The 24,248-nt window shown below is 44.7% G+C and overlaps 1 protein-coding gene across 2 annotated transcripts in view; it reads left to right on the top strand.

Annotated features, from left to right (window-relative positions):
* The first annotated feature begins 5,511 nt into the window (after positions 1 to 5,511).
* Positions 5,512 to 24,248, top strand: part of PKIA (cAMP-dependent protein kinase inhibitor alpha) — an 83,175-nt gene continuing 64,438 nt past the window's right edge. Inside the window, exon 1 of one of the 2 annotated variants that reach the window (XM_014606811.3) lies at positions 5,512 to 5,618. The gene's annotated coding sequence lies outside the window, so the exon portion shown is untranslated. Of the gene's footprint in view, positions 5,619 to 5,922; positions 6,092 to 24,248 lie in introns of those variants that run through there. The other variant, XM_014606810.3, reaches the window with a different exon arrangement.

The raw sequence follows: 24,248 nt of genomic DNA, 5'->3' as shown, positions 1-24,248 counted from the left end.
CTAGGACTAGCCTCTGACATCCGGGACGGTTGGAGCTAAAACCGGACATACGGTCACCCTAGCTTTGGGTAACAGGTTGTGTCATGTTACAGCCTGATCTAAGCTTGACCTATGTAGCAATGATGTAAATTAAACATGCATAGTAATAAAGTGCATTAACATAATACAAGAAGGTGAAAAAGGGATTGATGTAACCAAATGTATTAGATATTAGTTTGCTATGATAAATACATTTTTGTTAAGATGCTTAGATAGTTAGTAAAAAAACAAAACAGCCTTATCAGAGAAGGCCATAAAGTAAGGTAAAGAAGAAACAGGCCAGTGTTGACAATGAACAGCATTCCACAATGGGGAAGAAAAGGAGATAAAAACCCCTCCCTTTTACTTCCCAAGGGTATAAATCCCAACAATTGACACCTTCCAAGTTCATAAGAGATCTGGTTCAATTCAGTTCCAAAAGTTTCAGTGAAACAAATACATTTAAATAAAACCAATCATTTATTAGAATATTAAAACCAGCTATAGATACTGGGCATAAGCTGGAGGAAACTTCAGACTTCAGAGAGGAACAAAGAGGAACCAAATCAGCAAAAATTCCCAAGTGAACAAAGAAGCCTAGCAAGTGGACCTTTTCCCCTTGAAATCCAAGGCTATATAAGCATTGTCTTTATTAATACGAATAAGTCTTTGCTCTTATATATCCTAATAAAGTTTTTGAGTTGTGACCAGAACAGTCTCATTGGTTATCAATCTGACTCTAAACCCCACTTAACATTTGAAGTAATAACTCCTTAAAGAGGCAGTTAGTATGTCCCTTAAGGGTGTGCACAGGGTCATCTGCTCCACCATGGGGACTGACTGCTCCATGGTGTCACATATTACAAGGAAAAAGGCCCCAAAGACTGGCTGACCCAGATCATGACGGCCCCTAATTTCCCAGGATGTCCCTGGAGTGAAAGACAGGCAAGCTAGGTGAGCAAAAATCCTAACAGGGGGAAATCTTGGGTCCACAGCTTTAGGACAATCCATGTAACTGCTAATCACATCTGCCACAGAGCTATTGCCCACAAGGTTTGTTGACATGACACCATAAAGAGCTGGATACATTTTAGAAGTGTGGATAAAAAAATAAAATGGGTTTTAAATGATTTTTTTGTGGACTATGAACTTATTATTCAGAAAAATCAGTGATCCTAAAAATTTCTTGAACTAAATTCAAGTCTAAAGTTAAATTTAAAATATTCAAAAGATAACAATTGGCAGTGTCATTCTTCCAAAATACAAATTAATTGAACTGATCCAAAACTTGGACATAATAATTGTGTTAATACAACTACTTGCTTTATCTTTCTCCATAACATAACCTCCCCCAAAACCAGGAACATTTGAATTCTAAACCCCTAAAACCAGGTCTGTTTGGATCCAGAGTTTCATCTCTGAATGTCATATGAGGTTTTAATCTAGAACTGAAGTTCAAATCCAATGATTTCATAAAGTCCTGTCTTTTTAAACCGGTTTTAGTTTCCATTTAACTATTTTGTTATATTGACATAGAATTTTAAGCTGAAGACTATATGGTGAGCCTTGAGCAGAATTATTTTTGGCAGGGAGGCTTTTTTGTGGGTCATTTTAGCCTTTTTAGTATATTTAACCTTTAGGGTTCTTTCCTTGATTATCTGCTTCCCCTCTAGGATTTTTATCAAGCTAATAATAATTCAAGGACTTTCTCTGTCATTATCAGCTTATATTAGGGGAAAAAGCTGTTTTTCCTAAAACTGAAACTGACAGTGTGAGGTCAAGTTATAGGGACAGACTATTTAAAGTCAGACCAGTATATTATATTTAATTTCAATCCTATCCTTAGCGCATAAATTCTCCACTTTTTTTCTTTCTTGGTTTTGTTTTATTTATAAGGCTACAATTTGTTTTTTAACATTTATTTTCATTTCCTTTAAATAGTCTAACTCATCCTTATTTTTAGCTCATCTTCACTTTATTCCTGCATTTTGTGATCTTAGGGATGTAACTTCTTTTGCTTATCAATCACTATTTTCCTTTCTTTAGGCTTTTGCAATGGTTATTTATTGAGATAGATCTAGAGCCCTTCCCTGCAATAATTTTGTCCTCTTGCTTTTACAAACTCCAGAGAGGTTTAGACCCTGTGGCTACATGAAATTTCCAGTCTCCTCCATCCCTAAGATCTTCAGTTCAGCTGATTTAACTTATATTCTCAAGCCTGCCTTTTGAAATTTCAAACCTTCATTACTAACACATTATTGTTTATCTTTTAATTTAAACTGAATTAATTCATGATCATTTGCTACAAGGGTATTTTCTCTGAATGGGAAAGGATCTCTGGGTATAATATAATATAATACTAATAAATATACTCCCCAGTAAATAACATAAAATTAGATAGATCTCCATTTTGGAAAATGATGCCTTTTGACTATTATGTTTAGGCTGGGAACTTTTACTTGTTTTCTTTTATTTCAGTGAAAAATTACAAAACCAAAAGATTCTGTCCAAGCTCAATACTACGTCAGAGTAGCGTAGTTAAGGTACATCAGTACAACAGCACAAAGATGTTATGTTATGGCTCACACCTTATTTGAGCATATTTGTCTCCCCAACCAAAATGACCAGTTATAGCAGGGCTGACTGGGGCAGCCTTAGGTGCAACTTCTGAGCAAGATGTCAGTTCATATCTCTAGAGCTATAGCAAGACACCTTAACTATGCCACCACAACTTAGCAAGACTTTGTGCCAGTGGAAAAATAATACTAATGACAAACGCAGGCTTTTTATATGCCCAAACCCACTCACTTATAGTAACCCAAAGTACTTAATAAACTGTAAATAGTAAGATCACTTGCCCAACACTGAAATGCAGCCACTTTCAGGCTGGAGTCAAGCAGCCATTCTGCCCTGGGGTGACTTAAAATATGCAACAGTTTTGAGGTAAGGACTGAAGAATAACGGCCCTGATTAGAACAACAGTAGGAATTTGGGAGAATTTCTTGCTGTGAATGCAAGAGACTGGCCTCAGTGGTCCAGGAGACCCTCCTTCTGAAGTTCCCCTCTTGTTTCCAAGCTTGGAGTGGAAGCACTTCTTCATAAATTCCCCCTCCTGTCTCAATCCATTTTAAACATTGTGAAGGATATCACCGTCAGTAGCATACTGCCTCCCCAACACTTCCTGCAAATACAGAAGATTGGACTCAGTGCTCAAAAGACCCCTTCCATTCATATGTTCCTAAAGCTCCCAGATATACCATAATTCTGGCCTGATTTGAAAAGAAAAATCAAAGTACTGTTTGGCTACTGAGTAGGTGTGTGCGCTCGATCTCTGTCCTGCAGGCCAAATGTAGCCCATTGAGTTGTGGCATCCAGTCCCCGGGACTCCCCAAAGGTTGGGAAATTTGGCTGTGGGGGAGGGGGTGGTAATTAATATGGCCACCTTTCCCCATTGCCAAATTCCCAAACCCAACCCCCAAGCCCTGTGGCTGCGGCTGCCACAAGCCCCATCCCCAAAATGGGATTACGTTGGAGCTGGGCCATGTCCCACCCAACTCCTTACTGGATTGGTTTGGGGCTGTGTGAAGCCCCCTTACCCCCTCTACAGGGCCAGGTTGAGGCACCCTTCCCCTCTGCAGGGCTGGGTTGGGGTCACATGAAGCCCTTTTCTCCCTGCGAGGCCAGGATGCCCCTCATCTCCACTCTGCATGTGCTAGAACAACTGCATTGGCAGTCCTTGAGCCTTCTTGAAAGCTTTTCCATTAACATAACTAGATGTGACCCTGCTTAGCTTATGAAATACAAAGCGCTCCCAATGATATGGCCGCCTGCATATTTGGAGAAGGCAAGAAGGCTATTATTTATATAGCACCACAGTGAACTGTTTTGTGTACAGCAGTGGTTTTCAACCTGTGGTCCATGGACCCCTGGAGGTCTACAAACTATGTCTAAGGGGTCTGCAAAAGATGACTATGACCAATCAAATATATGTGAATATCCACACTTACAATTCAAAGGGCTCCGCACGTCCATTTGAAATTTCCAAAGGGCTCCACATCTCCATGCAAATTTGTATAGGGGTCCACAAAAAAAAAAATGGTTGAAAACCACTGGTGTACAGGACCCTTTCATGTGACCCTCAGCTGTGCCTGGCACAAACCTGGGGAGTGGAATTGAGCCTCATTTGCCCTGTACCTGCCCAGGGCTCCAGGAGACCTGGCTGCTTGTGAATCTTAAAAAATTGCCAGGGTACTTTTCCAAAGACAAGACTTTGGCTTGGTGACCTGTGACACAGGGCCTGCCCTTGCTCTCTACCCTACCTGTACAACATGCTGGACAAGGCCTAGAGGGAAACCAGAGATGCTCCACATTCAGAAACAGCGGGGAGGCTTGGGGCAGGTTGACTGAGCATGGCTGGGGGTGATGAGCTCTGATGTTGGCAAAGCCCAGAAGCAATGAAGTCTTAAGCCCCCAAGAGATGAGGTTTTTTGGTAAATCTGATTATTTTTTATTACACCAGCTCAAAAAGTTGGATAATTTCTTCTTTGCAAGCTTTTGGATACAAAAGCCCTTCATCAGGCTGAGGCAGCATCTGCAGATGGTCTGTGGTCTTCCTGGATGAAGTGGTAAAGCAGCCAGAGGCCAGCAGTATGCAAGAAAGCCAGTCAGTGAAAATGTACATTGAGGTGGTTGGTAGGTGAGACAGATTGTTTTTTTTAACATAAATTTCCAATATCCCAAGCCAAATTAGCCAAAACAAATTCCAAATCCATGAGTCAGTCCAGAACCACAAGTGGCCCTACTACCGGCAATCATCCTCCAACTCCATCTGGGGCTTCAGATGTTTCCAAAACCATTGGTGATGCATAGGGGGTGCATGTGCACCCCCTGGAAGCACCATCCGTGAAAGTAGAAGTGTACACGCTCACAGATCGGCTGCTGGGGGATCCCCCTCCCCCCTGGTGTGCGATCAGCCATGGGGGACACTCGCCCCCTCGGCGATCTGGTGCCCCCCAGACTTGGGAAGCACCAATCGCTCATGCCAAAACCTTTGCCGGGCATCCTATATGCAGGCCCAAGCCTGGCGGTTTGGCATTCAGATGCCCAGGCCCATCCCAGGGGTAGGGGTGAATCGGGGCATCTGCCCCAGGCCCTGCATTTTGGGGGTCCCAGCAGAGCCAGGCAGAGTGGCTGTGGTGATTCTGTGCTGTTGTGGGCTTCACGTCGACCCTCTCAGCCCCCCGCAGCCCCCCCCGTCGAATGTGCCGCTGGCTTCCTTGCGTCGGGGGGCAAGGCCCCACACAAGCCGATTTGCCCCAGGCCCCGCACCCTGCTCAGGTCGCCTCTGCCGATGCCCCTGAGTTTCGCTTGCCCTCATCCATAAGGCCGCAGGAGCAAGCAGGGAGGAGTCTCCCCTTTCCACAAAGTGGGCATGAAGCCAAGACCTTCCCACTCCAGCAGCCAAGTGGGAGGTTCACTATACATCACCCTGGCAGGTGCTAGTACTATCCCCGCGCCAGGATAGCCGTCCTCCCCGGGTGCCACCGCCTCAGCGGACACCCGCTAAGCACAGGACTAGGCTGGATCTGAGCCCGCCAGAGGTAGGTGAGACACAGGTGGGGGGAATGAAAGTAGCCGGTAAAAACCCCGGAGAGGAAGCTGGGAGCGGTGGCACACAGCTGTGTCCGGCTCTCCCCGAGCTCAGGGCAAGCAGCGCCCGCCGGTAGGGCTGGGTAGGGGGCGGTGCTCAGCACGGAGCTCCCGCGGCAGCGAGGAAGGGGGAGCCCGGGCCGCAGCGCATCCCCTGGCGGCGCCTGCGGCGGGCGGAGCCGGGGAGGAGGCGGAGGCGGAGGTGGAGGGGATGACTTCATGCAGCCGGAGCGCGGCGCACGCAGGGGCGGGAGCGGGAGCGGCAGCTGCAGCCGGAATGCGGGCGGGCGAGTGAGCGAGCGCGCGCGGGGGCTGCAGGCGGCCGAGGGGCTGCGCCGGGCCGGCACGTCCCGCCGCTCCTCCCCGCGCCGGCGGCAGCAGCGCGAGGGGCAGAGGACGATGCGCTGAGCTGGTCGCTGCGAAGGTGAGTCCGCAGGGGCGGGTCCCGGGGCTGCCTCTGCTGCAAGCGGGGAGGCCTCCTCCAGGCCATAGCCCCCCGCCGGGTTTGCGCGGGGCGGGGGTCTCTTTAAAACCCTCCCGTGCCTGCATGGGGGGCAGTGCCCGGGTCGCCGCCCAGGGGTGCTGGCAGCACGTGTGGGGAGGGGCGCCCGGAGCTATGTCGGTGGATGTGGCACTTCCCTCCCGAGACAGAAAACGGGGAGCGGGGTGGTCCCGTTTTCTGCCGGCCCCGAGGCTGGTTCCTCCGTGGCTGTCATAAGCAGCCTGCGGGGAGGGGGAGGAGGTTGTGTCTCATGAACACAATCCTAGAGGCCTCCTGGGTCCATGGTTGCTACAGGTGCGGCAGGATGGTTCCCCCTAGGTATGTTTCCCTAGGGCTTGCTTCAATCTGCTTCAGCTTTGCAAGCAGCCAGGACTTCTCCTTTGGAGGTAGCAAGGGGCTGAGTGAAAGGAGCTACCATTGATAGACAGGAGCCTCCTTGCTGCACTTCTCACGACCCCTTAAGGGCGGCAGAGGAGCTCCAAAGGATTAGCCCTGGTAGTGGCAGAGACAACTGGTACCTGGACCAGGGAAGAGCTGGGACATCTCTGTGAGCTGCTGTTTTGATCCTCAAGCTCAAAGCTGAAAATATGGGGTACCAGTATTCGGTGGTGGCAAGAGTCTTTCTCTCGGAGGGTGATCTCTGCTATGGCTGGTTGATGGGCCTTGAGGTGACTTAAGAGTCCAGTAATTGTTTGCCAGTATTGCCATTATTCCTAGTTGCAGCAGAACAGAAACCTTGGGGAGCTGCAGCTTCAACCTCTTTCCAACTGGGGGATAAAGGAGCCAAGAGAGAGGAGGTAGTCCTGGGTTTTTTAATCCAACTTGGTGGCTGATGCTGAATCTTGTGTATGGAATATACCCAGGAGCTTATTTTCACGTGAGACATCTTAAGGATTGAGCTGAGAAACAGACATACAGCAGGTGGACTTCCTCTTTGAGGGGATGTGGTTCTTTTATTTTTTTTTTTCCTTGTTCTCGTCTAATGAAAATGTGCCCTGAGCTAGCATGTCTGCACAAGATGGGGATTGGCATGTAGAGACGGATCATTAGAGAGAGAGAAATGATTGTATGAACTACTGGTTAGCAGCTTTTAAGTGGCTTGAAGTGAAAACAAAAAGACAGTGCCTTGGGACAAGGGAGGGGTATTAGTTTATCATGAATGTCTAATAAAGAAAAGCCAAGTAGAAGAAAGCTGGAGGTTTAAATTCCCTGTGTGTGTATTTAGTTCTGTGTTTATCCAATAGGACCCTGGTATAGCCTGTTTCCTGTGTATTTGTACTGGTATGATATGATTGGAGCCCCAGTCTTGTTTGAGGCACGCCCAGCATTGTGTAACATCTCAAATACGTATATTGTGAATAGTTTGTTGAGCCGTGGCTGCTTCTTTCTGGGAAGAGGTGCAAAAGGATGTGCGTCTGCCCCAGCATTGTTGCTTAGCCCAAAAAGAAGGCCATGGACTGAATGCAGGAGATGTATTACAAGAAATGCTGGTTTGAAAACAAAAGGCGATTCGTTAATAGCTTTATTAAAAATGAAAAATTCACTAACAAGAGTTGTTGCTTCAAGAAATCTCTACTAAATGCAGTCCATTAATGTAGCTTCAAAACCTTCTTTTTTAAAACATTCCATAATAATAGAATACTGTTTTTATCTCTTAATTTCATATAAAAGAATTTTCGTATATTTTCTTCCATCAAACTGGTTTTTTTTTTTAAACACTTAAAAAGTGTGCATTTTGACATTTCTACAGGTCATCTGGCTATCAGTGATTGTCAGCTGATGTCAAAAATGTTTTCACTGTGATTGTGTTATTTTGCAAAAGGAAGCAAGCAGGTATGCTTGTACTTTTTTCATGATAGCTCATATGGTCTGTATATTTATGGTCATTTCTCTGCTGAAGAGATGCATCGTAATAGCCTTCCATTTTATTTCTATGTAGTGTAGAATGGCATAAGTACTTATTTATGTTGACGCTGCATTAGTGCAATAAATGGAGTCGTGTGTGCTAGGAAAACTAAACACGACTGACGAGTAGTGTTTAACTTGCAGCTAATAAAGCAAGGGTAGTGGAAAAGGAAGAATACCAGTAACAGAGAGATGCCTATAAATTCACCTCTAAGGCAGTAAATACCACTGGTTTAAAAGTGAAACTTTTTTACATGCCGTTCTTTGGATCTCTGCACCTTGCAGATGAACAGTCAGTGTAATAAAATAAAGTTCCCAGAGGAAGAAGTGGTATTTAAATATTAACTTTGATTTCAGTTGTGGCTGCCAAAATGTCATTTTATTTGTTAAGTGTCCTAGAAGTGAAGCACATTTGTCATTTACTACATTATCTTTTTTTTTTTTTTTTTTTTTTTAATGAAACTCTCTCTTCAATCATTTAAGTATGGCTTGAAATAACTGAAGTGGGCATGTTTTAGACTAAGCATATAATCTTTCAATCACATGATTTTTCTCAAGCACACCTCCAGTACACAGCTCATGAACTCTGGGAAAGAAAGGGTTGAGCTAGCTGGAGTGGACAGGAAGGAAAAACAAATGCTTTTAACATCTCTGTAAATGTTTCCTTTAGCACATGTAAATATTTTTTGTTTTGCAAATGTTTATTATACATTGGAAAATAATATGTGAAGATGATCTTGATTGTTTGCATGGTCTAAGGGCAGCAGTGTTATAGTCCCAAAAGAACAGAGCACTTCAAATACCTAATTTTTTAATTTATGTATAGTAAAAGCATGTGGTATTTAAAGGCATTAGAGGAAAATCTCTTGAGATTCAAATAGCAGCTGTTAGTTTGAATAGCTTCCTTACTCTATGTAAGAGGAATTCCCATCTAAATCTTTTATTAATGATTGCCAGTGGGTGTATGAGCACAGACAGCAGACTGCCCAAGTTGAGTACATCCATGGACACCCAAGATGAGAATTCTGATGATTTTGAATAAACAGCATTTGGGACAGGATACAGAAATTCAGTATGGCTTGGTACCCACAGCCAGTCCAGTAAATGCCTTTCCTTTCAGGGTCTGCGTGTTCAGCCTTTATATCTAATACATAGGGGTCTACTGAACTCAAGACAGTGGCCAGCCAATTTCACGTGCAAATCGCGGGGCTGGCAGCCATATACGTGGGGAAATCTTGGACATGGTGACTGAAGTCCATCGAGCTGCCCATCATGGAGAGAGTGGTTCCAAAATGAAGTATTGCTTAGAAAAGATATTGATTTAGCATGGCCTATAGTGACAGTGCCATGAGCACAAGACTGCCAAGTTGACAGTAAGGTTTAAACAAAATTCTTCCAAATATGCCAAAACTCAGCCTATGATTATGTGCAGCCTGAGACCAAGAAGAAGCTTCTGTCTTGAATCTTTTTGGTAATTTAGATGTCCTCAGTTAGTAAAACTCAGAAATGACACACTTCTTAACAGAGTTGGGTTTGTGTTCATGGTCCAAAATGTGATGACAGCAAAATAGAAAGTGGAGCAAGGGTTCATAATTCATGTAAGCATTGGAAAACGCATGGAAATTTTCATAGGTTTCAAAGATATTTGGGCTGCAAGGGACCCCAAAGGATCATCGAGTTCAGCCCCCTGCCCCAGGGGCAGGAAGTCAGCAGGGATCATAGGACCTCGGCAAGATAAACATCCAACTGCATCTTGAAGGCGTTCAAAGTGGGTGCTTGAACCACCTCTGGGTGCAGTCTATTCCAAACCTTGGGGGCTCAGACAGGAAAGGAGGTCTTCCTTATGTCCAGCCTGAATCGGTCGCGGCGGAGTTTGTGACCATTTGATCTTGTCATCTCTTGGGGCGCTCTGGTGAACAGACGTTCCCCCAGATCCTGGTGAACACCCCTGATAAACTTATAGGTGGCCACCAGATCGCCCCTGAGCCTGTGCTTTTCTAGACTGAAGAGTCCCAGGGCTCTCAGCCTCTCATCATAAGGTCTGTTTTCCTGACCTCTGATCATGCGCGTGGCTCTCCTCTGCACTCTCTCAAGCTTCTCCACATCCTTTTTGAAATGTGGAGCCCAAAACTGGACACAGTACTCCAGCTGTGGCCTCACCAAGGCTGAGTGCAACGGGAGAATGACGTCCCGAGATTTGCTTGAGAAGCAGCTACGGATGCAAGCCAGCGTTTTGCTCGCTTTACTAGCCGCAGCATCACATTGAAGGCTCATGTTCATCTTGTAGTCAATCGTGGCCCCCAAGTACCTTTCATCTGTAGTGCTAGCCAGCGTAGCACTGCCGAGCCTATAAGGATGCTGCAGGTTTTTCCTCCCAAGTTGGAGAACCTTGCATTTTTTCAGTGTTAAACACCATCAGGTTCTTGTCCACCCATTTCATGAGCATTTTAGACTCTTAAAAAAAGTCGCCTTAATGTGTAACACTGAAAAGGAAGCATCAAGTCTAAACATAGAAGCTGAATTTTAAATAACATTTATTTATAAGATTTTGCTGAGCCAGAGTCTAGAATGAGATGTGCATAAATTACAAAGGTTACATTGCATGAGAATTGAGCGCAGTTCATATAAAAATGGACATGACATGCATCAAAAGCTTAAGGGTACCACACTTGTTCATCACCTAGGAAAATATGATTATGTGCATCATAGAATATGGCTGATTTATGTTAACCTATAAAGTAGTTAAAATACTGCCTGTTTTAATTTGTAACCTCAGAGACAAGCGACAGCATTTCTTGTTGCTATTTTTACATTCAAGGTGCTCAGATACCGTGGGAGTGAATAGCAGTGTAAACTCATAAGATGCTGAAAAAACTGCAAGATGTTGGTGTCATGTATAAATAGCCAATGATATATACAGACTATCTAGATGATTTTCCACATGTTGGAAACCTCCAGTGGTGTGACTAGGACAGGGGCGGGCAATCATTTTGGGGAGAGGACCACTTACTGAGTTTGGGCAAGCTGTCGAGGGCTGCATGGGTAGCCCTACCCCTTGACAGGTTCCCCGCCCCCTTGTTGCCATCTTTTGACCGGAAGTCCTGCCCCCTCACCCCTGACCCTTGCCACCAGAAGTCCCTCCTCTTGCCCCAGGAAGTACTCCTTTCAGCAAGAGGTTTTGCCATCTCGGAACCAGAAAAATGCCAAATCATATTCTAAAAGGAAACATCTACGACACTGATTAATTTGATTTCAAAAACTATTTTTGTCCATATTTACATGTGTTTGTGTAGTATACATAGAGGTGATTGCACAATAGCTTAAAATGAAGTCTTACTCTTGTATGTTGTGGGGTGTGGCTATAGGTTTGTGAGGGGCTGTGGGTATGTGGGGTGTGAGGGAGCATGTGGGTGTGTCTGTTGGGATGGATAGGTGTGGGGTGAGGGAGCATGTGGATGTGTGTGTGGATATGGGGTATGAGTAGGTACAGGGTTTGTGAGGGGCTGCCTGTGGGGGGAGAGTGGCTAGGGTGTGTGAGGGGTTGTAGGTATCTGTGTATGGCAGTGCGAGGGGGGGGCTGTGGGTTTCATAGTTCATAGTTGGTAGGGTCGGAAGGGACCTGAGCAGATCATCAAGTCCGACCCCCTGCCATGGGCAGGAAAGGATGCTGGGGTCAAATGACCCCGGTTAGGTGATTATCTAGCCTCCTTTTGAAGGCCCCCAGGGTAGGAGCCAACCACTTCTCTTGGAAGTTGGTTCCAGATCCTAGCCACCCTGACTGCAGTAGTGCCTCCTGATATCTAGCCTGAATCTACTCTCCGTCAATTTTATGGCCGTTATTCCTTGTTACTCCCATAGTGCTCAGGGGAACAGGGACTCTCCCATTGCCTGCTGGTCTCTCTTGTCCAGTTTATAGATGGCCACCAGATCCCCTCTTAGCCTTCTCTTGTGGAGGCTGAACAGGTTCAAGTCCCGTAGCCTCTCCGCGTAGGGCTTGCCCTGCTGCCCCCTGATCATGCGAGTGGCCCTCCTCTGGACCCTCTCCATGTTGTCCACATTCCTTCTGAAGTGCGGCACCCAGAACTGGATGCAGTACTCCAACAGCGGCCTGACCAGTGTCACATAGAGGGGGATGATCACCTCCTTGGACCTGCTTGTGATGCATCTGTGTATGCATGACAAGGTGCGGTTACCCTTCCTGACTGTGTCCCCACATTGGCAGCCCATGTTCTTCTTGGAGTCTCCAAGATCCTTTTCTGCCTCTGTGCTGACAGGAAGGGAGTTCCCCAGCCTGTAGGTATGCTGCTGGTTCTTTCTCCCTAGGTGCAGTACCCTGCACTTGTCAGTATTGAATACCATCTTATTCTCATCCACCCACCCCTGTAACCTATCCAGATCCAATTGCAGCCTGTCCCTCCCTTCTAGTGTGCCCACTTCTCCCCACATCTTAGTGTCATTTTCAAATTTGAACAAGGTGCTTTTCACCCCCTCATCAAAGTTGCTGATGAAGATGTTGAACAGTGTGGGCCCGAGGACCGAGCCCTGGGGAACCCCACTGCCCACATCCCTCCAAGTTGAAAATGACCCATCCACCACCACTCTCTGGGTGTGGCCTTCCAGCCAATTGGTGACCCATCTGACTGTGTAGGCATTGACACCGCAGTCTCCTAATTTTTTAATGAGAAGGGTGAGAGACAGTGTTGAAGGGTGCATATGTATAGTGGGGTGTGCATGTGGGACTCGCTCTACGAACATGCACACACCCTCTGCCCCTGCCTACATAGACATCCCTCCCACTCCTGGCCCCAAGGGTAACGGAATGGCCCGTACTCCCCTGTCTAGCGATGCAGCCTGGGGCCACGTGGTGCTGGAGCAGTGCAAGGGCAGGAAGGCAGGGAAAAGGCTGGGGGTGGAGCGGAGCTGGGCTCCTCGGTCCTTCCGGCTCCCCCTGCATCCTACTGCCCCAGTTCCTGTCATCTTTGACAGGCAGCTAGGAGCAAATAAATATTAATTTAATAAATTTTTTAAGGGCCCTTTGAGCCAGATAGAATGGCCTGATGGGCTGGATGCAGCCCGCGGGCCATGTTTTGCCCTCCCCTGAACTAGTATTTATAAGGAACATGAGAGAGAGGCTTAACACGGATGCTGTATGTGGTGCTATATACTGGCTGATGTATTTCAATTGTATTGTCTATATATGGTATGTAATCACTTGAGAGAATGAAGATCAAGAAGAAATATTGTTATCTTCCTGTTTCCAAATTTTGAAAATTCATTATTTATACACCACCTTTCATCTTGAAACATCTCAAAACACTTTACAGCATGTTTAGTTCAGGGATGAAAGTTGCTATTTCAATATTTTCTCACAGAGAGACAGCCAGTAACATAAATAGACTCCTTGATCTGTAGTGCTAATATTGAGTAAAAGGCATTGCTGCCTTAAGACTGCTGCAGTGTACTGAGCCATACTATTCTTATGCAAGCAGAAAATTCTCTCATCCATGTTGTGCCTCAGAAAGGCTATCCTTTAAGGCTTTTCATCTGTTCCAGAATGCAACTGTCGGCCCCTTAAGGAATGTTTCCAGTGAGGAGCACACTACATAAATGTGTTATGCCCTACACTGACTACCAGTTCATATCTAAATTAGGTTTAAAGTAATGGCTCCAAATAATTTGTTCTTGACCTCCCTTAGAAATTGCCTCACTGCTTTCATGGTAAACTAATGTTTGAAATAATTGCACTCATCATAAAAGAAGAAACGAGACTAGCAGCATCATGTTTGCATTGGCTTTGGAATTTACTTTCTCTTCCCTTCTCACCAGCACCGACCCTCATACTTGGTCTTGGGGTTTCCAGGAATGCTGGTACTCTTGGATGCTGGTCCTCTAGCACCCCCTCCTGAGAGCTAGAACGCATGCAACAACTGCCGGTTCCCTAGTTATAGTGCTGACCTTTCAGACTTCCCTCTAACTGAAATGCACCTTCTCTCAAATTCTGTGGGAATTCTGGATAGCATTAACTGTTGCAGGAGTGTATTAGCAGGTGTAAGCAAACGCACAGAAAAGGTCTCTGACTCTGCCATTAACAGCATTAGGAAACTAAAATAAATGAAGATAATTTTGAAAACAAATGTTCTGAATGCAAGATGCTCAGTCTAGCTCTCCAATCTCTGGGATACTGTCTGTTCAGGCGAGCAAATTCATCCTCCCTAATTCATCAAGCTCCAGGAACTGGGGAAACTGATGGGGAAGCTTCCTGTGCCTTGCTTCAAGCTTCTTCCTCATCTCCACGAGGCTTTCTTCTCACTCCAGTCTCTTTCTTTAAAACCCTAACTTTTGTCATCTCTATTCCCCAAATCCTGTCATGAAGAAACCCCTCCTGAGCATGTCAATTGTTGGTCAAAACTTAGTCTTGGAAGTGCTCTCCATTTATCTCTAGTTTCATAAATCCATAGATTGTCAGGCCGGAAGGGACCTCGGCAGATCGTTGGGTCCAACCCCCTGCACCAAGCAGGAAAAATAACTGGGGGTCAGGTGACCCCAGCAAGGTGACTGTCTAGTCTCGTCTTGAAGATTTCCAGGGTAGGTGATTGCACCACCTCTGGAGAGAGCTTATTCCACAGTCTAGACACCCTGACTGTGAAGTTTTTCCTAATGTTGAGCCTGAATTGATCTTTCAGGAGTTTGTGGCCATTACTCCTGGTTTTCCCCTCTGGTGCCCTGGTGAACAGTTGCTCACCGAGCCCTTGATGTACTCCCCTGATGTAGCGGTAAGCTGCTAACAGGTCCCCTTTCAGCTGCCTTTTCCTCAGGCTGAAGAATCCCAGATCCCTCAGCCTTTCCTTGTATGCTTTGCCTTTTAAGACTCTGATTATATGGGTGGCTCTTCTTTGGACTCTCTCAAGCTTGTCCACATCATTGTTAGGGCGGTGCCCAGAACTGGACACAGTACTCCAGCTGCAGTCTCACCAGTGCTAAGTAGAGTGGAAGAATCACCTCCTTGGTTTTGTTGGAGATGCATGGATTGATGCACTCCAGAGTGTTATTTGCCCTACTGGCTACAGCATTGCACTGCCGGCTCATATTCATACTGTGGTCTATTATTACCCCCAGGTCCCTTTTATTCATAGTGCTAGTCAGTTTGGTGCTGCAAAGCCTGTAGGTGTGTTGGGGGTTGCTCATCCTGAGGTGGAGCACTTTACATTTCTCAGTGTTGAACTTCATCAGGTTCCAATCTGCCCAACTTGCTGGCCTGTCTAGGTCCACCTGTATCTGTAGCCTATCTTCAAGTGTAACCATGCTCCCCTATAACTTGGTGTTGTCTGTGAACTTGGCCAGTGAGCTCTTTACCCCCACATCCAAATCATTAATAAAGATGTTGAAAAGTACTGTTCCAAGCACCGACCTTTGCAGGACACTACTACCCACTCCTTGCCAGAATGACACAGATCCCATTCACTATGACTCTCTGGGTTCTATCCTACAGCCAGTTTCTTACCCACCTGCCTTGGAGTTAAGCCCACAATCCTCCAATTTTTTTCACGAGGACATTGTGGAATACTAGATCGAAGGTCTTTTGGAATTCTAGGTATACAATGTCAACCTGCTCTCTCATGTCCAGGTGGCGAGTTACCTGATCATAGAAGGAGATGAGGTTGGTAAGGCAAGACTTGCCTGTGACAAAGCTGTGCTGTCTGTCATTTAGAATCTTACCTTCTGCAAGCTTATCGCAGATAGGTTACTTGATGAACTTTTCTAGGATTTTCCCTAGGATGGAAGTTAGGCTGATTGGCCTATAGTTATCCAGGTCCTCCCTCCTGCCGTTCTGAATGGGCACAACATTAGCCTTCTTCCAGTCCTCAGGGACTTCTCCAGAGTGCCACAAGGGGTTCCGCAATGACTTTGGCCAGCTCCTTCAGCGCTCTTGGATGAAAATCATTCGGTCCCGTTGACTTGTATATGTTTAATTTTTTTAATTGGTCAGACATCAATTCTACAGCAATAGTAGGAAGGCGATTATTCCTACTGTGCTCATCCTCTACTCTACTTGGCATGGTTTTCCTCTTGGTCCAGTGAAAGATCGAGGCAAAGTAGTCATTCAGTTCAGCTTTCTCCTAGGTACTGGTAACCAGCTCTCCTGAGCTGTTGAGTAATGGCCCACACTCCCGTTTATTTTCCTCCTGTTCCCTATATACCTAAAGAAGGACTTCTTGTTGTCCTTGATTCCTGTTGCTAATCTAAGTTCGGTCACTGCTTTAGCCTGTCTTATCTGTTACCTGCAAATGTGGGCCATCGTGGAATAGTTTTCTTTGGGGCCTGCCCCGAGCTTCCATTGTTTATAAGCCTCCTTCTTAAGAGGGCCATGGTTTCCCTGTTTAGCCAAGAGGGCTTCCCAGCCCTTTTTGTTACCTTTTCTCCATGTCAGAATGGACTTCTGTGCTTCAAGGATCATGTTCTTAAGGAACAACCAATCTTTGTGCACATCTTTCCCCTTTGGTCCCTGGTCCTGCAGCACTTGCCCTACTAGTGACCTAAGCTTGTTGAAATTTGCATTTTTGAAGTCCAAGTCTTCAATCCTGCTATCCAATTTGTCTGCCTTGTGTCGGACAGTGAACATGATGGTTGCTGTTGCCCAGACTTCCCTCTATATTTAAGTCGGTCATGAGGTCGTCTCCTTTGGCCAGGACCAAATCTAGCCGAGGCGTCACTTCTGGTTGGCCCATGTACCTCCTGAGTCAGGAAGAGCTCCTCGACACAGGTCAGGAAGGATCGCAACCGATCCGACTTGGCTGAGTGTTCCTCCCAGGAGATGCCTGGATAATTAAAATTGCCCATGATGACTTTGTCATGTGCATGTGTGGTCTCAGTCAATTCTCAGGTGAACTCCAGATCAAGTTCCTCCCCCGGTTTGGTTGTCTGTAGTATACATCTACAGTTAGGTCTCTTTCACTGGGCCCCTCCCAGCTCCCCAACTTGACCCACAGGGTTTCAAGCTGTCCATTTTTGGAGCTGATGTCAGCTTCCAAGGAGGTGTACTGCTCGTTAACATAGAGCAATATCTCCACCTTTCTTCCCAACCCGGTCCCTTCTATGCAGGGTGTAGCCCTCTATAGCTGCACTCCAGTCATGTGAGGAGTCCCAAATTTAGAGACCTTGTCAGCAGAGTTAGACATATATAGAGGTTTTATGCAGGTTTCAGAATAGCAGTGGTATATATAACTTCATGATATAAAACATTGTTTCATAAGTTGATGAGAGTTTTCAAAGTTGTCATGGGGATAGAGAAATTTTGGGGTCACAATTTGTGCTTCCCTTCCTGGACGGTATGTCTATACAGCTCCAGACAGTGCAGTGATAAGATCAGAGTTACCTTAGTACTCGCTCTGAAACCAGAAGCAATATGCCTACATAAGTAACTAACCCAAGTTAATTACTTCTGCCTATCTCAGTGGCATGCCATGCTAATGTGTACAGATTGCTCCTGTTTGTGGAGCTAGTAAGCACAGAGCTCACACAGGGTATCTCTGCATGGTGCTGTCTTGTACCAGGTAGATGTACCCTAAATGTGCAGAGCAGGGCTGTCAGCTTAGTGTGCGAGCATGGTTGGAGCAGATTTAAGGCATCTTCACATCCTTCTGATCCTGGATTGCTGCAGGCACTACAGTGTTCCCTGGCATAACTTGATTGGGAGAGGTAGTCCAAATTATGGTAGCCTCTCCAGGCTGATTTATGGTGCCCAATACTTCTTGGACTCTCCACATATTCTGCAGTCCTAAATATTCTGCATGTCATAACTGTGCCTCCAATATATCCCACCATGTCCCTGTACCAAGCTTCAGAGGAAGTCTTTGGCTGGGAACTTCACAACTGTCTTATTCTGCACCTCTCCCCAAATGGATATGGGAATTTTGGGGCTCTTTATGTCATTCTGGCCCTTTTATTTTCCGTATAAAGCTGAAAATCTTGTCTAAGATTTCTAGCGTACTTTCTGAGCTTCATTTTACAACTTTTACCTGACACCATTTTTATGTGGTTATAATCCACATTATAGGCTTTCTTTAGAAAACAGGTCAAGTTGGCAGATCCCAGTGCTGTTACACCTGAACCACCTAATAGCAGGTATCTCTACTTGGATAAGGATAAAAATCTCAAATATTTCTCCTTAACCATATATGTATTTGCATCTTAGGATCTATTTAAAATCTGATAAGAAGATGAAGGAGGGCATTTTCAGTACATATATTTTATTGGTTCAACAAAACCTAGGATGTATACTATTTGTCATAGTCATTTTTTTTTTTTTACTGTTACTCAGTAAATATAAATGATAGAGCATTTCTGTAACAGTTGCCAAAATGGCCTATGCTCTGTCCTAACTTTCAATAAGGGATAGTCATTGGCCTCAGGAGTCTAATGAAAAACAGAAGAAGACTGGTGAGACGAAAGGAAACTACCAATGAGAGATCCTTCTGGAATTCAAGTAGATTTACTGTAGGCAGCTCAGTAGAAGTGTACATAGTGTTGGGGTGCTTCTGAAAGAGTCACAGGTTTTACTTCATCCAGTTAGCATATATGTACATGTTAAGTTGCATTTAATGGTATGTCTGGTATTTTTTTAATCTATCTTTGTTTGAAATAAATGAGAGGTGAATGTATTTTTACTTTTCTTTTAGGTTCAGCCTGTTTAGTGGTGATGATAGACTTTGAATAATTAAAATAAGCATAGCTGGTGTCTTGGTGATTATTAAATGCTTCTTGAACAAGCTCAGTGTGGGTACTCTCTTCAGCTTTCTTGTGGTTCATTTGTCTTTTGGGATTTTTTGTCTTAAATGAGGAATGTAGTTGGGAGGCGGGGGGGACAAAAAGCTAACTCTGTATGAAGGCTTCTTGAGTATACTGTAACTGAGCAGAAGATGTAAATACCCCTCAATGAAAAAGGAACCAGAGAGATGTGAGAAACTGTTAAGTTGAAGTGACAAAATACAAAAGTTTATTCAAGCCACAGTGATTCTTCAAGAAGCTCAAAGCAAGCCAAGAAAAAGGGATACTAATTGAGGAAGCAAAAGGGAAACATGTAAATTAGGATAGCTAAAAGGAAATTTGGGTAGCAAAGTACTGAAGACAAAATGGAAAGGCTTCAATTTTAGTAGGAATAAACAAAATGGCAAGAAATAATGACACTGAATCATCAAGAGAACATTCTCTAATTTCCAGCCAATTACAGCAGTGCAAATCCACTGAAGGGTGCACAGATGTATTATTGTCAACTCTTGAAATTTTTATTGTAAGTCTCCGGAGGTTTTTTATTCCCCCTTAAAATCCCAGCTGCCTGAGTAATGTAATTCTAAAAGTCGGTTTTAGCTGTCTTTTTCATTTTCATTTTCCCTTTTTGTGCTACTGGTATTGTATAAAACTTAAACTGGATACACACACTTGCACCCTATAAAGTTCAAAAACAAAGCTTTGTGGTTGTTTTGAGGTTTTTTAAAAATATTGCTTAATTTTTAGGTGGGGTAGGCTAACTGATTTTGTTTTTTAAATGCATGGTGGACAGTACTGCACATAACAAAAAGGGCATAAACTTGAACTTTAGTTCCCTTGTTTTTTAATAAATGTTGTCTGTCCAGGGTTCTCAACCCTGAGCTTCTTAACCCCTTTTAATATAAAATGAGCATGGCTGTAAATCCCTGGCTTCTAATGGGTTTGTGTATATATGATTAGTCCAATGTGACAAATTGCATTCAGAACAGCAATTGAGAAACTGGTATACTGACTGACTGGTTTATGCTTCTCCTGTATATAGTGTTACCTTTTCATATTTTATGGCTATCCTAATACGAGGTGTTATGCAGTGGCGATTATTAGGGGGTGTACAGGGGTGCATGTGCACCCCCTGACAGTGCTGGTGCACCCCCTGACAAGCTGTGCTCCCTGCTTAGGCAACGGGCTGGGGGGACAGGTGAGAGTGCTGGTGCCCCCCCTGCAAGTACCAGCCGGGAAGTGGAAGCGCCGGAATAATTGCTGTGGCCACTTCCAGGATTGCTGTGGCCGCTTTCCAGCCGGCGTGATTGGCCATGGGGAGACCCCCTCCCCCCCACTGGTGAGATGTGGCTCGCCCCACGGACAGTGGCCCTCCCTTCCTCCCCCCCCCAACTAAGGTGGCACCAGTCACCCATGGTGTTATGGGTTTCATAGATTCAATGATTCATAGATGTAGGGTCGGAAGGGACCTAAGTAGATCTTCAAATCTGACCCCCTGCCCTGGACAGGAGAGAATACTGGGATCATATTGCCCAACCCCATGGTTGTTTCCATGGGTTGTTTCCATGCAAGCAAACTGGTGGGATTGTGAGTTGATTGATGCAATCTGTTATATTTACAAAACTTTCAGAGTACATGTTGACTTATGGCTTGCCTTTCTGACCCAGAAAGGATTGACCCTATTCCCAGGGATGGGGTTAGGCCCTCATTCTCTGACCTCCTTTTATTTTTTTAATTCGCACACAAAACAGAGGTAACTCATGATCAGAGCAGGGTATAGGGACTTGGAGGCTTTTTCTTTGCATCTCTTCCTTGCAGGTGACTACTTGCTTTCCATACGTCTTCCTAAAAGTCAGCAAATAGATCATTTAAAATAACTTAGTATCAACCAGGAAGTAGCTGGTCAACAGGGATTCAGGTTTTCTATTCTCCACAAAAAAAAGGGTACTTTTTCCTTTTTAAAGGGGAAAAATGCAGAAACAGGAAACAGCAGGTTTCCCCTTGCAGGCTAGAAGAGTTCCAGCCTGCAAAGGAATACTTGGGGCTGTGGGGAGTGGGAGGAAGGTGATTAGGCAGGGCATGCACAACCACGTGCACATGGCAGCCAGGCAGCATGAAGAGCAGCTCCCCCACAGGTAAGCCTATGGGAGGGCAGATTGTAGCCCCCACGGAGCAGGAGGGAGTGAGGCTGGGGATGCTGCCTAGCCGGGATGGTGCATGGGGCCTAGGGCTGGGGTGGGAATGTGCAGCCGGGGAGCAGGAGGAAGCCTGAATAAAGGGCAGTAAAAAATAATGTAACAACATGCAAGTGACACGGTTTTAGCAATTTGAAGTGTCTGTCAGGCCACTTTATATCAGCAACCTAAATCAGTTTTACTTCCAAATCTCCTTGGAGTCTTTCTTTCCTTGCCCACTTTTTCTTCTTGATACTTGAATAAATTCCTTTACAATAAATCTCTGAAAAATATCTCTTCCAATAGAATTTACTGGTTGAAACAAATCTTGCCTGTTTGGTTTTAATATTTTAATGCCGTTTGGGCATCACCTCTGACTCCTATGGTCTCTGTTTCAGCAGCTATATTTGCAGTGTTGGCAGCAATGATACTGAAATCCCGTGTCCTGACACTTTCTCAAGTATTCCTTATGGATACGAAGATCTCTTAACCGTGCCCTTCCTCCCCACTTCCAAAAAAAGAAAAAAATTTACTGTGTCATCTACACACATTTCATCAGTTCAGCACTGTAGAGCCCCTCCCAAAACTTATCCAGCTTAGAGTTCCTCCCTGTTTTTCTTCTAGACTTGTGGAGCAAAGCCAGATCCCTCCCTAAGTTTTCCACATGACTGCAATGTCATAGGTGTTTTTCTTTTTGCCAGTGTCATCCCCTAATTTTCCCTAGCAAAGGTGTGTGGATTTGTAGGAGGCTTTACCGTAGTCCAGATTTATTTTGTTTCTGTTCAGGAACCCCATACAACAGGTTTACTGGGGGTCTCGGTTCCTGCCTAAACAATGAGAATCACTCGGGTGTGCTTATTATCATTGACTAATTGACGCTAAAGGGATGTGCTTGTCTCAGTCGTTGTTTGATGTTCAGCCAAGTAGCCATGAGATCCAGCAAAGTCCATCTGATCCCTTCCACATATCATCACATTTTAGGTGTGCTAGAATACTGTGGCCTTTGTGGATCTCTGAATTTAATCAAATCTGCTGAAATACTCTGGATTCCAAGTTTCTCCCTTGACCTTTTGCATAAGTAATTTTTTCTCCCTCTAATCTCAGTAAGTCTTGGAAGTTCCCTTGTCTTCTAGAACATGAGAAGAAAGGTAATTATAGTGCCAATGTTTAAGAAGGATGAGCAGAATAAGTAGCTAGCTATGTCTGCCAAGCTGATGTTGATCCCTGGCAAAACAATGGATTGTTATTGTAGCTATGTGCAAAAGAGATTCTGTAATATTAATTTTAATATTTTTGAGAGTTTGGCTGATGTAATCGTGTTGATTTTGTGAAAGTGTTTGACTTGGTACCACATGACACTTTAAGAAACTAGAGCAATATGAAATCAGCATGGCATACACTAAATAGATTATAAGAAATGGTAGGTCTCAAAATGTAATTGCGAAAGGTGGCTTCATCACTGAACTGGTATGTTTCTAGCGGGACCAGTTCACAGCCCTGTAGTATCTAACAATTTGTCAAAGACCTGGAAGAAAATGCAAAATTATTGATAAAATTTGTAAATGGCTCAAATCAAAGGAAAGGTAAATAGTGAAGAGGGTATGCCCCCTCTTCACTATTGATGCAAAACAATCTAGATTACTTACTTGCATCTAGTTTACCAGACAATCTGGGGCTTTTTGTTTATTTTTTTAAATAGTGCTGAATTAGTAATAAATCTAGAAACAACAATTGTATAACATGCATGTAGAATAGGGGATCTTGGTGGGTAATAAAGACAATGTGCATTTATGGTGTGATACTGTGACTAGCAGTGCAAATGTGACCACTTTATACAAGAGGAGGATATTGAGTAGGAATAAAGGAGTTGCATTTCTTCCGAATTTGGCAATGGTGCAACTGTTCTGGTGCTGAATTCAAGGAGAAAGCTGAGAATAAATAAGGATCGGAAAAAGTACCTTCCCATTGAGAGACTGTAAGATCGCCATCTTTGGAACACAGGGATAAGATCAGCCTTTAAGACTTTGATGAAAGAGGACTTGCTTATTCCAGCAAAGATAGCAGTGTTATGTGATCCAGTGGCTAGAAGCCTAGACTTAGACAAATTCAGATTGACTCAGGTTTCCAAATAGAGTTGTGATGCTCAACATGATAACACCTAACCCCTATGTGCCTGATCCTTGTAGCAATATCTTCAATCCTGAGTTACCTGCGTAGGCTTCTATGCACAGGACAGTTAGTTGCCTCAGAATGGGAGTAATGCAAACTGGGACACTGAGCAGGCAGCTGTGTAGAATAGCCACCAAGAAATGTCCAGGACAGGATGCATCTTAAATTTCATCCTATACCAGGATTTCAAAATTTTATTTGGTATCATCCAAACGTGCCTCCCTCCACTTGGTATTTCCTGTAAAGTATTTTCATTCTCTGCTGAAGATAAACTTTTTTTTTTAAGGGGTTTCTCTGTCTGGTTTTCATCTAAATTGGAGGAAGATGTAGCGGTGCAACTCCTCCCCCACATCCCTTTACAGACAATAACTTGATGGTTAAAGCACTTGCCAGGATGTGGGAGGCACAGATTTAATTCTTCCTCCTGACTGAGGAAATTCAAACCCACATCTCTCGTTGCCTCCCTGAGTGCTCTAACAACTAGGATACAGGGTATATTTCAGTGGGCGGGCACTTTCAGTGTCCCCTCTTCAAACTGTTCCACTTTAATTGCAGCAAAGATCAATTGAGCCAAAGACAGCAAAAACAAAAAGAAAAGGGAAAGAAAAGGAGAGGGTGGGCTCCATACTAGAGGCTAGCTGCTCACCCACACCTGTAAGGTAGAAGTACTGCTTTACTTACATATTCTCTCCAATGAGTGTTTTATGTAGGCTGGATAGTGGCTTAAACCCAGGACTCTGCTGTCAGGCAGTTTAATCACTAGCAGAGTTCTTTTATTTAGGGCCATAAATTCCCTCCTGTAACTCATCAGTAAGGACCTACCAAATTTGTGGCGTAAGTGGGGTGCACAGCAGCTCCTTCAATCTTTCATGTTCCCCCTTGTGCCCCTCTCCGCCCTGCTATGGATTAGCAGAGGGGCCCCACCACTCCTTCCTGATCGGCAGGGAAGCAAAGACCACGGTTTAAAACATGGGGTGATTTTTGTCTTCTCACTAGTCAGCAACAGGAGTCAGGGCTGCCAGGGCACCTCAGCCAATCAGCAATGGGAGGCAAAAATGGTGCCATAT

Source organism: Alligator mississippiensis, chromosome 3 (genome assembly GCF_030867095.1).
Source record: "Alligator mississippiensis isolate rAllMis1 chromosome 3, rAllMis1, whole genome shotgun sequence".
Classification (NCBI taxonomy): Eukaryota; Metazoa; Chordata; order Crocodylia; family Alligatoridae; genus Alligator; species Alligator mississippiensis.
The sequence above is the reverse complement of the archived record's forward strand: the minus strand, read 5'-3'. Positions and strand labels throughout refer to the sequence as shown.